General features: G+C 46.6%; 1 protein-coding gene across 1 annotated transcript in view; it reads left to right on the forward strand.

Moving 5' to 3' along the window:
• MYT1L (myelin transcription factor 1 like) overlaps positions 1-15,136 on the forward strand; it is a 296,451-nt gene that overhangs the window by 1,096 nt on the left and 280,219 nt on the right. The window lies entirely within an intron of this gene.

A 15,136-nucleotide genomic window follows, 5' to 3' on the forward strand; every position in this document is an offset into this window, starting at 1 on the left:
TGAGCGCTGAGCAGAAGTTTCTATGGCTCTGTAGGCTCCACAGACAGGAAACAGGAATTAGCACAGCCTCGGGGACTCAGTGCTGGTGGGAAATGGAGACGGTTTCTACAAAGCAGTCCTGGGAGTGAGAAGTAAGTGTGGACCTGCTGGGCCCACTTTCCCATTGTCATGCACACGTTCCTTACAGAATTCGGTGGCTGTACCAGTGCAATATGGTGTCTGGTCAGTAAACTCCGTCTCGGGGAATTCGCTGATAAGGAGTCGGACCCTGCTCTCCTCAGAAGGGAAGGCTTTCAGTCGAGCTGACCTAATTATTTCGTCGGCTGCTACAGTAGAAATTATTACCCTTTAACTATTCACAGTTTCCTGAATATTGCAGAACATTGGTGTTTATTTGGTTTTTATTTTTAGGTTTTTTTTTTTTAAGGAGTTGCTTTACTTTAGCTGTTGGCTATGCATAATGATAGTGAATCTTTGACAGAAAATGCAACTTTTTGGAGGATCATTTCTTCTGTTTAAAAATACGATGCCTTTCAGAAAACAAAACAGAAAATCCTTACCTCAAAGACCTAAACCTCAGACAGACGATGTTGCAAAACATATTAGCCCTTCCTGGGAAGCTTTTTAAACTTGGTTTCATCATTTTCTCCCTCAGATCTCAAGTTTCTAAACAATGACATTGATTTTTTTTTTTTGCATAATAGGTGAATTCTTCATTTTCATATGAATGCATACATATGTACATATATCTAGCCTATTTCGTTTTAAAATTTGCTGGTAAACTAGAATGAAAATAAGAAACAATTGAGTTTTTTTAACCCAAATAATATTAAATACCAAAATGTTTTGAGACTGTGCAGTGTGATCCAGAGAAAAGTAAGTTTCCATTATTCTTCTGTTGCTGTATTTCACTGTAGAGTGGAGCCAAGCTCCCTATGATTAAAATAACTCCTTAGTTTTATGATGGGCTGCAAGTTTCTTGGGACAAAATACCAGCATTGTTTTCGGCTCTGTGTGTCCATTTCCCCGAGGAGGGGCCCTTTCGTGGTACCTGCCGCGCTGCCTTTGTGCCCGGCTGCCTCTCGGAGGTGCAGCCCAGCTTGTTTTTTTTCAAGGGCCAAAATTATGTCACATTAGTTTCCACTTGAGGAAGTCACTTTATGCTACTACCTGTCACATTAGCTCTCAGGCACTGTTGAGTCGGTGAGGGCTGCCTTCAAAGACAATGAAAGGCCCCAGAATTAGCAGTATGGTGATGTCTACTGGACTGAAAATGTGATTTCTAAGGGGCTTTTTTTTTTTTAGTTTAGCTCTACGGTTTGAAGATGAACTTTGGAAGGAAAAGCAAGCTTTCATAGCAAATTTTTTAGGCAATCAATGAGATGCCAAAATATGAGTCTAAAATCAGACACTCTTTGATTTACTGGGAAGAGTGGTGGGCATGGAAGTCTGCTGTCTCCTAGGTCTGTTCTGGGCCATGGTGGTCGGTGGTCTCAGCACCTCTCTTAGCGGGGCTCCCAGGGGTGATGCATGAAGATGCGTGTAAGTATTTTTGAGTCAAAAGGTCGTTTCACCTATTGCTTTAAATTTTTGTGCCAGGGTGTGTTTTTTCACCATTGGGAGTCCTACAATGAACCTCTTGGAAGGCTGTGAGTGCATGCAGCATGTGTTTTTAAAATGCAAGTGAACGTGTGTCAGCTGACAGGACCTGACCCGCTGGGTTCATGTGTGTTGCATGTGCTCCTGCTCTGAGACCATTTCTGCACCTTGAACAGAGTGGAAGGAAGTTTATGGCTCCGCATCCCCCGACTGCCCCTCTGAAGGTGGGCTCAGACAGCGCACACAGACTATTTCAGAGGGAATCACCCCAAGGCTGGTGGGCATTTGCTTGGGATGTTGTTAAGTGTGGCATGTCAGACGCAAGTCTCTAAACCAGACAACTCGCAGATGAATAATGCATGGGGCAGGGAGTCTTTTTAGCGCATTGACAAAGATTTTCGTGATAGGATTTCTAGCTCAAACCCTGTTGTGAGCGGTATTTTCCTGCTGTTCTCTCAACCTGGGTTCATCGTGTATTTTAAGGGCCCTCAACAGAGTGGTGCTTTTTAAGTCAGCGTTACCTCCTGATTCCAGAGGCTCCCCACCCCTCAGTCCTAAAAGGGATGGGCAGTTCTTAGCAACTCCCTCCCCATTTTCCCCGATCTCCCCTCCCTGGTACATGGATGCCACCAGCCTGTGCCATCTGAACAGAGGCTGGAAGCACAGAGCATTGTCGCCATGGAGCGATGCTAGCCAGACTGGTGTGGAAATAATCGAGTCTGCAGGGCACCCCATAGAGCCATCAAATCAGGTCGGCTCGGAGCCGTGCGCTAGGCTGTGAGCATCAGAAATCACGGCTGCATCTGCTCGTGGACCCTCTGGTTCACGGAAACTCCCACCTGCCTGAGGCATCTGGGCAGGAGCTTTTCAGAAACCGGTTTCCTTCAGGATAAATTTAATACGTCTTGAGGGCCAGGCGCCAGCAAATTGATTCTATCTCTGCACCAAGAAAACTCATAAACATCTGTAAGAACACAGCTTTGCAACAGCCCAGGATGAGGGGGTGCTATTTTGTGAAATGTCCCAAGCCTGCTCCCTGCACACCTAGTGCCGGCGTGGCGTTTTTTAATTAGGAAGTTGATGAGAAAGGGATGGGAGACCACGGACGTGTGGTCCTTTGGCGTCCATCCAGCTGTCTGTCTGTCATCTGGTCAGGAAAGTGTGGCTCATTTCCAGTCTCAGGAAATGGGGGGGGGGGGGAGAGCATTATGAGGCTGAGGGGTGACGAGGAGGATGTCCTGGATCCATCCAAGGGCAGTAGCGCTGCCTTCTCTGCAGACAGACTGCTGGCCCCTCCCTCACAGATCACTGGCACTAGGGCACATGGCACAGCTGGGTGCATCCCCTGGGGAATTCTGGGGTCTGACTTCTCATTGGTCAATATGATAGGTCGCATTTATTGGTATTTTTTGGATTCAGACCTATGTCTGACCTCATGTCCAGCAGTTTGGGGTGAGGGGTGGTAGTTGCAGTTTGACTGCAACTGTTACACAGGGCTGTGCAGTTTATCTTCAAGAGTAACTGGTTTTGTTTTCGTCTCTGTTTTCACTGAGGGGAATTCCTTTCTTCCTCGGCTATTTTCAGGGTTTGGAGCCTTTTAGCAGAGGAATACAATCTCATGCCTAATTGTAGTGTTCGTATGGCCACTGTGGTGTGACCAAGCCATGTTATGAATTAAACTGCCTGCCCTCACCTTGTCTGAGTGCCTCCCAAACCCAAGCTGAAGAAGCACAAGACCCGCCCGTGAGCCCTGTCCACTTGCTGGGCACACCCTGAACTCCAGGGTCAAGACCAGGGAGATGGCTTCCCCCGGGACTCTCAGCTGATGGGCTGTGGTTCTCTCTTGCTCTCCTGGCTGGGACCTGCTTGCAAATGTACTAACTGTGTTTGGATTCTGCGTGAGGGAGCTCAGGGACACCTAGCTGGGGTCAGTGACAATGATGGGCAGCCTCTGGCTCCCCTTGCCATCTTCTCTGAGAAGAAAAAAATCAAAGCGAGTGACTTAGCTCCTCCTTCATTCCTCACACAACATGCAGTATTGAGCACCCACTCTGTGCAGAGCCAAAAGAGATAGAACTAAAAATATCTGGCCCACAATGAGCCAGGGTGTATATACATAGGGGTGGCTTACAGATGTGAGCACATTACAGAGTTAATAAAGCTACTGTAATCATCATGACCTTCATATCTTTTTCCATAGGAACAATTGTAAACCTATTTTTGCTCCACCCTGTATACACATCTATATTTATAGGTTATATGTAAACATATACTTAATTAAATATATATTTAAATATCATGGATTATATGTAAACATGTAAATAAGTACATGTTTACATGTAACCTATAAATATATAATATAGTTAATCTTTTATATATTACATTATACATGTATAACACATGTTAAGTTGCACATGGCATGTTCTATTGCATATAACATGTTATCTACTGTGTATGTCCATAGAATATATGCAAGCATATACTTATTTTATGTATATAGGTTTCTGGCTAAGGGTAATCACACATTCCTCCAAACCTACTTTTCTCACATACATTTCACATAATAGATGAAACCACTTCTGGCTTCATCAAAGTGGGTAACACTGGGTCCCTTTCTTGGGCGACGAATGCTTTAGGGATCACGTGACCATTCTGAGAATGAGCCCTCAATGCATGACACTGAGTAGTCGCATTTCTCTAGTCAGTTAAATACATGTCTGCGTTCACCCTCCTCATGAAATCTGGAGCTGGAACTGCCCACATTGTGAGGGTTTGGACCGGCTCCCGCTCAGTGTCCCCGTGTGCACGCTGGCTGTCCCCCATGGCACCGGCGCTGTCACCCGAGAGCGCATGAAACAGCAAACAAAATTCTCTTCTGAGGAAGCAGTGTTGGCCCATGTCAGGTGTCTGTTTTGCAATCTCTGGACATGTCAAAACTGCTGGTCCTGGAGAGCCACAGCAGAACGTCAGAGCCCAGCAGGCTGAGCCCTAGACACTGACTGAGGGCGGCCTCCCCACCACCGGGAAGGTCCTGGGTCCAGTCAGTCACCTCGGACTTCAGTCTGTGACATCAGCAGCTGCCGGGATGCAGGCAGCTAATGGGCAGCGCCTCAGTCACCCGCAGACTCCCCATTGGCTGAAGAGACATCAGAAGAAAGAGGAGAATTCAAATTGAAAACTGGTCATGCGTTCAGACCATTCAGATGACGCTCAGCCACATTTCCATGAGTCAGAGCTGACTGAACATACCTATCACTCAGAATTAATCATTTTGAGATGAAGTCCTTAAAATATTTTTACTTTTTAAAATCTATTTTTATTGATCTCAGAGAAAAAGGGAGAGGGAGAGAGAGATAGAAATATCAATGATGAAGAGAATCACTGATCAGCTGCCTCCCGCTCGCCAGCCCCCACCAGGGATCCAGCCCACAGCCCGGCATGCACCCTGACCGGGAATCGAACCGTGTAAAAGAAAACTTAGGTTAGAATTAGGGTGCTGTATACCCTGAGCCTGGGAGTTTAAGTAGCTTAGGCATCAAAAAGCTGCCAGTCTTGGGGGGTGGCAATGGGGGGGATAAGCACACATATGTAATACCTTAATCAATAAATAAAATAAAATAAAATAAAATAAAGAGTTTAATACAGTTTGATATTTTAAAAAAGCTGCCAGTCTTTGCATTAAAATGGAAGTTGGGGCTTCATAAAGTCATACGTGCTGGTTGATGCTAGATACTTGTATGTAATAGGAAAGTCTTACTGTTTGCTCAGATAAATTTCACACTAATGTGTTGTGTTCTTGGCATATTTGGTACTGAATCAACACTTGGAAGTTTCCATGGAATTTGTGCTATAAATCTACCAGTATATTTTGTGGTCCCTTTCACAGTTTTGAGAGCACGAATGGTCCAATTTTTTTAAAGCTAATATGCTGCTACTGGGTTTTGTTAGCTCAAAAACAACCCTTTTCCCTGAGAGACCCACACCCTCAGTGCGAGCCAAGAGATGCGGTGTCCATCCCCAGGGACAAGTTAGCACTCCTGTTTACAAACGGGCTGAGCCACCTGTTCCTCCAGTTTTAAGTTAATGATCAAAACAGTCTCTGGTCAAAGGGGCCACCAGTATGATGGGGAAGACCCCACGTTTATGAGATTACAGGTGACACCTCATTTATGATGTTAAGTTCTGAATAAGTTAGAATGATTCATCACCAGCCCAGGAGTTAAACGCAGAGTGTCTGCAAGGACAAGCATGGCCAATGATATTTCCATTTGGTTCTTCCCTTCAGAGGCCAACACAGGCAGGTTAAATCATCTGTCGTAGTTTCAAGATATTACTGAAGTGCCAGGGATGCTGGTTGGGTGACCAGCATTAGGAAAATGGGCACATGTACAGGGTGGAGTAAAAATAGGTTTACAGTTGTGAGTCCACGAAACACCGTTTATTCTTGTTTATAAATCATCGCATTATTTCCCGTATGAACCACGATAAGCCTATTTTCATCCTACCTGTATATTCACTACTCTGTCTGCACACTCTTGCCTGCCCTCCAATCCACATGCTGTGCCCTTGGCCTTCTTCCCCCGAGTTCTCCTTGCTGGTAACGAGCCGTGTGGCCCATCGACTCTAACTTTTCAGCTTCCTCCTTGTTGTGCTCCTGCAATTTCAGTTGACGAGGGCAGCACCAGGAGGACCACTGAAGACTTCCTTTGCTGATTTGGGGCCCTTCATAGTCAGAACACTCTGGCTGCTTGGATGCTGTCGGTTAGACGGCGTGTCTGCCGCAGGTTCTAATTCCCCAAAGTCTTAAACATGACCAACGATACTGGAAACATCTTTTCCACGTCTTCTAAAAGGGAATTTTCACCTAGTAGTATACATTTTGGTTATCCTTTTCCATGTCTTGTCCTTTTTATTTCCTAAGTGAGGTTTTCCGTGTGTGTGTAACAGACTGTCACAGGCAGCCCACGCAAAAGCATCCAGGGTGGAAAGCCCTTCCTCCGAGGTCAGCTCTCCTTGTCATTTGGGATGATGTGGAACAAGCCATCCCCACTCTCCAAGTTTCAGCATCCTTGCTCAAAGTGCGGGATGAGCTCCATGATTTCTCCCTCCTGGTTCTCATATTACGTGGCTCCGTACCTGCCACCCCAGGTGGGCCTGCTCTGCAGAGCTGCTGTGGTAGGCGGTGCCCTACCAGAGGGCAGCACCTTGCTCCTGGTGGGGGTTGTTTCGCAGAGAAGAGCAGGAAGCCAGCCTAAGACCAGCAGCCCGGAGAATTTAGAGGAGGTGCTATTTTAGGGGGAGATGCTATGTTTGACTGATGGGTCTAATGACTAAGGTCAGCTGGACTGATGCACAACTCATCTAAGCCAAGGCTTCCTGACCAGCTAGAAAGGTCATTGGACTGTGTGTGAAACATTAACATGAAGCTGAAAACTAACCTCCTCTTAAGCTCTTTTCTCTCATGATTTTATTTTGTGACTATAATTTTATTTTACTTCAGGCAAGTATTCTATTGTGGCCCCTGTAGTGGGCGTGTTGTCCTGACAGAAGTTACAGGACCCTGTGAAGGCTCTGTGATGGCTGCTCGCATTCTCTCCACTCCACCTGGTTGTACTGGGCCTTCCTCACCTGCCACAACGAAGGCAGATCACGTGTGTGTCACTAAGCTCGATGCTTAAAGAGTATCCCCATAGGCTTTACGTTTCACCCATTCTGCAGGAAGCAGCATTTAGATAGTAGTGACAGCCAGGCTGTGACAGGTTCATAGAAAGTTTGAGCAGCTAAAATTTTTAGCAGTTGAAATCTATTATACAATCCACGTCCTACCTGTGGCCGTCTAAAGCACCCAAAGTGACAAACAAGATCGTGTGGGCACAAATAACCACTGAGCCTTGACCACAAGAACCAACGGTATGTGGTCTTCACCCACTCAGTGAGCTGACTTGTCCTCAAAGTGCAGCAAAGTACAGAAGAATGTTGAGCCTGTGGTGGGAACGGGGAGTCAGACAGAATCACGCCCACGGGTGAGGCCAGGCAGTTCCCTTGGTGCACACCTGAGATGCAGGCTTCTCACTTGAGACGCAGCAGCCTTACCAGCTCGGGGTTACCAAGGAGGCTCCTTTGGGAAAAGTTAAATGAAGATATGTTGTATTTAATAAAACCACCCACTCTTTCAAGAGCTCCAAATGCAAGATGTAGAACTTTTAAGAATTGGGAACTGCTTCTCACACTCAGACCAGTGGAGAGGGGCAGTAAGAGAATGTAATTGGGATGGCACATGAGGGTGAAGGGGATAGAGAAACACAAGAATGGAGAATGCAGCAGAAAAGAGATTAATGAGAGAAAATCCACAGCCAACGAAAGATATGCTTAAGATACAAAACTGGGATATTCCTCATTCAATTTAAAGTGGGATGTAAAGATGGACCAACGAGTAAAATCATACTTTTGCACGATCGAAAGTTCAGTCATGTTAAGTGATAAGTACGCTTATTCTCTTTTATGGAAGTACAAACTATTTATCCTATATAATAAAAGGGTAATATGCAAATTGACCCTAACAGCAGAAGGACTGGGAATGACTGGTCACTATGACACACACTGACCACCAGCTCAATGCAGGAGCTGCTCCCTGGTGGTTATTGCACTCCCACAGGGGGAGCTCTGCTCAGCCACAAGCCAGGCTGATGGCTGCTAGCACAGCGGTGGTGGTGGGAGCCTCTCCCGCCTTCTCAGCAGCGCTAAGGATGTCCGACTGCAGCTTAGGCCTGCTCCCTGCTGGCAAGTGGACATCCCCCGAGGGCTCCTGGGCTGCCAGAGGGATGTCTGACTGCCAGCTTAGGCCCGATCTCCTGGGGAGTGGGCCTAAACCAGCAGGTGAACATCCCCTGAGGGGTCCCAGACTGCGAGAGGGTACAGGCCGGGCTGAGGGACCCTCCCCCCCCAACTGCACAAATTTTTGTGCACCAGGCCTCTAGTATATTATATTGAGAAACAAATGAGAATAGATTAATAGAAAACACCACAATAGTAGATATAATAACCAACACTTGGATTATATCATGTGAAGCTCACAGGAATCTATAGGCTTTTGGGTACTATTATTATTTCAGTAATCATAAGAGGACCCAGCAGCATGCCTATTGGTGAGTTCAGTTATTAAAGATATAGTATACTGTTTCAAAAAACAACCTCTCATCAGGGGAGAGTGCACTCGGTGGTTCTCCATGTCTGGGTGAGTGCCTCCTCTAGCCGATGACCATAGCCTTAGAAAGACTCAGCACTTACATGGGATGGCTGTGGGCAAGCATTAAGGTGGGTATGAGGCCTATTCTTTGCCCTCAGGAACTGAAAATCTAGTTGAGACCACAAAATATAAATATAAATATCAGAAAGGTAAAATAGCAACCAACAAACAAAAACATTCTCATGGGGGATCAGGGCACCAGAAGACATGTGTGTTCCTTCTGTTTTTTTGCTGACAATGTGTGGAGCACCTGTGTTAAGGACAGGAAGGAGCTGATTCTTGAACAGGGTGTCATTTGGGTGTGTGGGGAAAAGAGAGGGCATCCTATGTTCATGAAACTGTAGTAAGTGTAATAAAGAAATATGACATCTGGACTGTCACTGTTGTGTGACATCTGAGTGTGGGGTTGCTCATTCTCTCATTGTATCCATGGCCAGCATGTGGTTTCTAGTGGTCCCTGGGAAGTTATGCCTGCAGATAAGTGGAGGAAGTTCCATTTTAGAAGCTATTAACAGTTTGCTTTTAAAAAAAGTTTTCAAAAATGCACTTCATTTCATTCTATGATCTAGGGGTATATTCTTTTTACTGAATGATTAACAAAAATATTAAAGACATTTAATCTTGTAATCATAATTAATTTAATACATTTTTCTCACAAAACAGTGACAAGTATTAAGAAAATAATGGGAATAGTTATTTGCATGGGAATATGCAAGTGGGGATTTCCCTTTTTTACAGAGATGTGTGTCATAGAGATAAATGTGTCGTGAGCTCTATCCCACAGCAAGCGTTGAGCCCAAACATGTTTATAAGATGATGGGTGAGGATAAGTAAGCCATTCAGTTCAGGATCATCATGGCTTTCCAATGAGCAACCGCTCACTCTTTTGTGTATGATCAAATTTCAACATGAAGTAGAGAATGTATAATATCTCTGAGTAAAAATATGTGATATTTCTCACTTATTTTGTTTCAAGATAGACCAACACCATGTGATGAACCCACACCCTCGATATTCATGCAGTAATAATGGCATTGGCCCCACTCCATGGGCTGCTCCAAGATCAGTTGCACCTTTCCTATACTGGCTCTTTGAGGAAAGATGTCCAGCCTTCCATTTTCTTTCTTTAAAAAAATATTTTTATTGATTTTAGAGAGAGGAAGGGAGAGGGATAGAGAGAAACATCAGTGAAACAGAAACTTTGGCTGCCTCCTGCACGCCCCCTACTGGGGATCAAGTCTGAAAGTTGGACAAGTGCCCTGACTGGAAATCAAACCATGACCTCCTGATTCATAGGTCGACGCTCAACCACTGAGCATACTGGCCGGGCTAGGCTTCCACTTTCTTATGCAATTCCTAACTTTCCCCCAGAATGGTTATTGTAAACTAATTTATAAACCTAAGTAATGCTTATCTAAAACCTCATTCAGAACATCAGATTTGTTGCCTGCTTTCAGATGCCACTGAAATTAGCCAGGCATTGTTTCTACCGAGCTTCAGGCCCTCTCCAAAGAGCTCAGCCTACAATGACTGTTGTGACCACATCCTAGCAACCAAGGCAGCCAGGCTCAGAAGAGTACGTGCAAAGAGCCTGTGCACTGTTGACTGTGCTCACATTCTAGAATTTCATTTACTACCAACTGAGATTTTTCAGAAAATAATGGGCTATGTTTTTATCAGCTTTGCTTTTTAAAAAGAATCCTCACCTGAGGATATGTTTTTATTGATTTTTAGAGGGAGACGAAGAGAGACAAAGAGAGAAACATTGATCAGTTGCCACCCAAACATGCCCTGATCAGGGATCGAACCTAGGTATGTGCCCTGACCAAGAATAAAATCTGCAGCCCTTTGGTGTATGGGATGATGCTCCAACAAACTGAGCCATCCTCCAAGGGCCATCAGCTTTGTTTTTTTATAAAATTGCTGTTACTGTGAAAAAGCCTACTACGGAATAAAAACCTACTACTTCCTTCTCCCCTTCTCCACTGATGTGTTGAAGGTTGGGAAGGTAGAATACGAACCCTTAGTACATGTATGCTTTGAAAGGAATGTAGAAATGTAAGCAATTTATCACATTCTCAGTTCATTGCTATTCCATTCCTTTGTTTTTCTTCTCAATGCCCCGGCCACCACAATCTGTATTGCTTCTGGTTCATTCATTCTTGTCAAACCATGGCCCCCGAACCATTAGCTGATTCACCAAGTAGCCAAAAACCATTTTCTCTCCGTGCTCTACTTCCCCCTCCTCCTCCTCCTCCTCCTCCTCCTCCTCCTCCTCCTCCTCCTCCTCCTCCTCCTCCTCCTCAAAGCCTGCCTCTGGCCAGAAGCTCCCTCACCCATTTCTCAGGGCCCCACGCATCTGGGAGATGCTCTTGCTGCAGTGAACATGTTTCCTTCTGTCCTTGGTTAACCGAGTACAGACTTTGTCTGTGTCTCTACGTGATCTAAAAATAGGAAGAACTGATAATGGGATGAAATACTCAAAAACGTGACCAGTAGTGAAGATTCCTAGTAAGCCTCAGAAGTGCTGTGTTCTTGGGGAAGGGGAGCAGGGGGTTAACTTCCGGTTCTAGTCCTCAGTGTCCATGGGCAGAAACAACGGGGCTGGAAAGCAAAGGCAGAGGCAGTGGGGAAGGCAACAGTCAGGGTCTGACATGAGTGGGAGCTGGCAGGAAAGGGGTGATCTTACAGGACGGAGTGCGGGCCCTCGCCTCGTGTTCACGCTTCCCCAGAACCCGTTCTTTCCTGAGCTCCCTTTCCGAGCCCCCGGGAGCGAGGCAGGCTCTCTGGAGCCTGGCTGCCACCTTCTCTCCCTGCTGTCCACCCTGAGCTTGTTGCCACCAAGCAGCACCATCTCGCACAATGAGAAGCTGCAGCCCCTGTAACTGAGCCCCATGACTCACCCACATCCCAGCTGGGACATGAGCTTACTGAGGACCCGCCATTGCAAGGAGATGCGCCAGGCATCCCAAAGAGCTGGCTCACGCCATTAATCAATGGAGCTGCTGCAGCCTCACTGCCGGCTGACCTGGTTTAGGAGCCCCGGCCAGACTCAGGCTCTCTCAGGAGAGGATGTCTGGTCTCCAACCCTTTCACAACGTGACGCCTTAAAGAAGACCTCAGCACCAGGTGGGAGGAGGCACACACTGGGCGTTTAACCGGTGAGCTCATTCTGGGTGAGGGCAGAGTGCTTTGTGTTTCCCTGCTTGTTCCCACTCCCATCCAGGGGCCAGGCCCGGCAGGACTGAGGTACTGGGGGGCCTGGCCTCCATTCCAGACTCTCCATTCACATGACTGCAGCCCAAGTGGGGTCGCCAAGCTGTGGGACATGGCAGGTTTGCCCTCATTCCCTAGATGACATCGTCTGGTACTGTGTCTAACTAAAGGAAAGCGGTTCTAGGGTTCTCAGTGCCCATCTGAGCTCAACACCACTCACATCTACACCTTGTGATCCCTTCCATGTTACATAAGGAGAATCAGAGAATATTTATTGGATGAGGTGGAGCAGGAACCTGATCGGTGACTGGGCCAGGTCCCTGTAGATGCATCAGCAGGGAAGGCACAGGTTGGACCACATGTGTGTTTGACGTGGTCTGGGAGAAATGGTCACATGGGAACTGTCTTGGTGCTCATGGCTCGTTGGCTGGGATTTGCCGTCAGTCGCCTTTTCTGATTCCTGTATGAACTTGGATATGAAAACCTTAAGTTCCTCCCTGGGCATCTGTCATCTGGAAATCAGACCCCACTGGGCATGTTCAGACTAGGGTTCTGAGCACTGTGAGGCCTTATTAGGGGCCGTGAGGCAAGATGAGGGCATTTCGGGGTTGAACCCAGTGGGTATGCTGTGTCCATAGATTGGAAATTCCTTCTTTCTTCTATTTTTTATTTGCTCACTTTTGTCTTTTGGCATTAGGTAGAGGGATTTTGCTGCGAGGCCCCTTCCAGTTGACAGTTGTTCATAAATTATTCTTGCATCCACTCCTTCCACATTCTATCACAGTAGAGGCTGTCTGTGGGTTCTAAGAAAATGAGTCAGATCCACCCTCTGCTCTCAGCAGTTTTGTAGACCCATAGAGAAGAAGAGACAAATTTACAAGCGACTACAATATGGTTTGGGATTTGTTCAAGTGGTAAGGAAACAGAAATTAAATGTTAGGGTTTTCTCAAGGGAGGGAGAGAGTCAGGCAAGGCTGGGTGGAATGACATGAAAAGGTTGTATTTGAGACAATCCTTGAAGGACAAGGAGGACCTCAACAGATAATTATAGAAGAGGCAGGGAACATGAGGTGAGAAAATTCCTAGGAATGAGCACACGTGGCATTTTTAGGGGGTGGCTTACGGGCCCTTGGGGTGGGAGAGTGGGCATTTACAGAGGCGTGGTGGGAGCAGACCTGCAGCATTAGCTGGACCGGCCACGGAGGACCCAGTGTCACACTTCTAAGGGTCTCCACGTGACAGAGCATGACTTTGTTCTCCAGATAATGGGAAATCGCGGAAAGTTTGTGTGTAGCTGAGTGACAAGACCAGAGCTATTCTTTGGGATAATTAACCTGGCAGCCAATCAGGGGCTACTTCCTGCCAATTCCGTGGCTGAAATAGCTCTCCCAACTGTTTCATCCCTCCTTCCTTTCCCGCTGCTCAGAGGAGACTGTCATTATCTTTCTGTGGGATGGGGACAGTAGCCCAAGTGCTGCCCCCCTTCCCCCAACACACACACACACACACACACACACACACAAGCACACGCTTCACATTCTGTTTTTGGGTTAATTGCTCCAAGCGCAGCTTTGGCAGTTTTGTGCTCACAGCACAGGGGCTTCCTATGTCTGCAGACTTACACCAGACACCTTACCCAGCATTTGAGGTCATCCCCCTGTTCTCGTTGGCTTTTTGCCTGCACTGCCCTCAGGACTTCAGATGGTCACTGCAAGGGAGGCCTCCCCCTGTCCGCCATCCAGAGACAAGTTTCAGTGTACTTTCCCAGAGCCTTCTTCCTTCCAAAAGAAAGGCAGCCCTCTTCTCTGTACCTCTACAATGGGCACTGTTAGGGTGCTTGCCACTGATTGCCTTGCCTTTATAATTGCTCATGTGACCGTGGAGGCTCCCCTAGGCTGCGGAATACTGCCTTCGTGTGTGTCTGTTCCTACCCACACCCTGGCGTGATCAGTGCCCAGTAACCCTCAGTTGATGTGAAGAGACTGTGGGAGAGGCCCCTTCTTTATGGCTGTTGGCATAGCCAATACACCATCTTTTGTGGGGACCTTTCAGGTCCCAGATTTTATGTCCTGGTTCAATGTGAGGTTCTTTATCCCAAGAGTGGTGATCATCGCATTCTGGTTGTGGACTGTGTATCTTCGTGTTTGGAAACAGGCATGCTGTCCTTGCATGGAAAGTTCATGGGGAGCTTCGGTCACATGAATGGATGCGTGCGCCCTCACCGTGTCCCAGAATCACCAAAGGACTCCTGTAAAATGATGCTGCCTCTAAACAGCCTGAATAAAAATTTCATATGTCAGAAGTCCAAACTCCAATCTGAGAGCCTTCCACACACTTTATTTTCCTTTATCTACTTATGCGATAAGTGTATTCTATCTCATTTGGACCATCAGATCCTCTTAAACATAAATAGTTGTGTATCTGCCTCTTGAATTCAAGCAACTGAGAAGGACCCTTGAAAGCCCAGACTCCTTGCTCTCATTCACGGTAATCGATGGGCGCTCTGAGGGATGATGAACCGAACTCCTTTGGAAGGAAAAGGTTTTCCTCCCACTAAGCAGGAGCTAGGAGGAAGCGAGGAGGAGTTTGAGATGCAGGATTTTGGGAGGCTTGCGCTCTCAGAGTCTCTCCCAGGGGAGCCTTTGACTCTTCTTGTCCAGACTCAGGGGTGTCTCTATTCTGACTCTAACAAGAAGGGGGCGCTGGAGTGAAGGGGGCAAACAATGAGCCTCAGTCATCACTGAGAAGTAGGCACCACAGACATCCTGACCAGCTCTGTCCTCAGCAGTGGCATCTGTGCCTATGGCCAGTGGTCGGCAAACTCATTAGTCAACAGAGCCAAATATCAACAATACAACGATTGAAATTTCTTTTGAGAGCCAAATTTTTTAAACTTAAACTATATAGGTAGGTACATTGTTATTAACTTAATTAGGGTACTCCTAAGGCTTAGGAAGAGCCACACTCAAGGGGCCAAAGAGCTGCATGTGGCTCGCGAGCCGCAGTTTGCCGACCACGGCCTATGGCGATGAAGAATCCTCTATATTTTATGAGTTTCAAAAACTTAAATTATTT

The sequence above is a fragment of the Myotis nattereri genome (genome assembly GCF_964212035.1).
Source record: "Myotis nattereri genome assembly, chromosome: 10".
Classification (NCBI taxonomy): domain Eukaryota; kingdom Metazoa; phylum Chordata; class Mammalia; order Chiroptera; family Vespertilionidae; genus Myotis; species Myotis nattereri.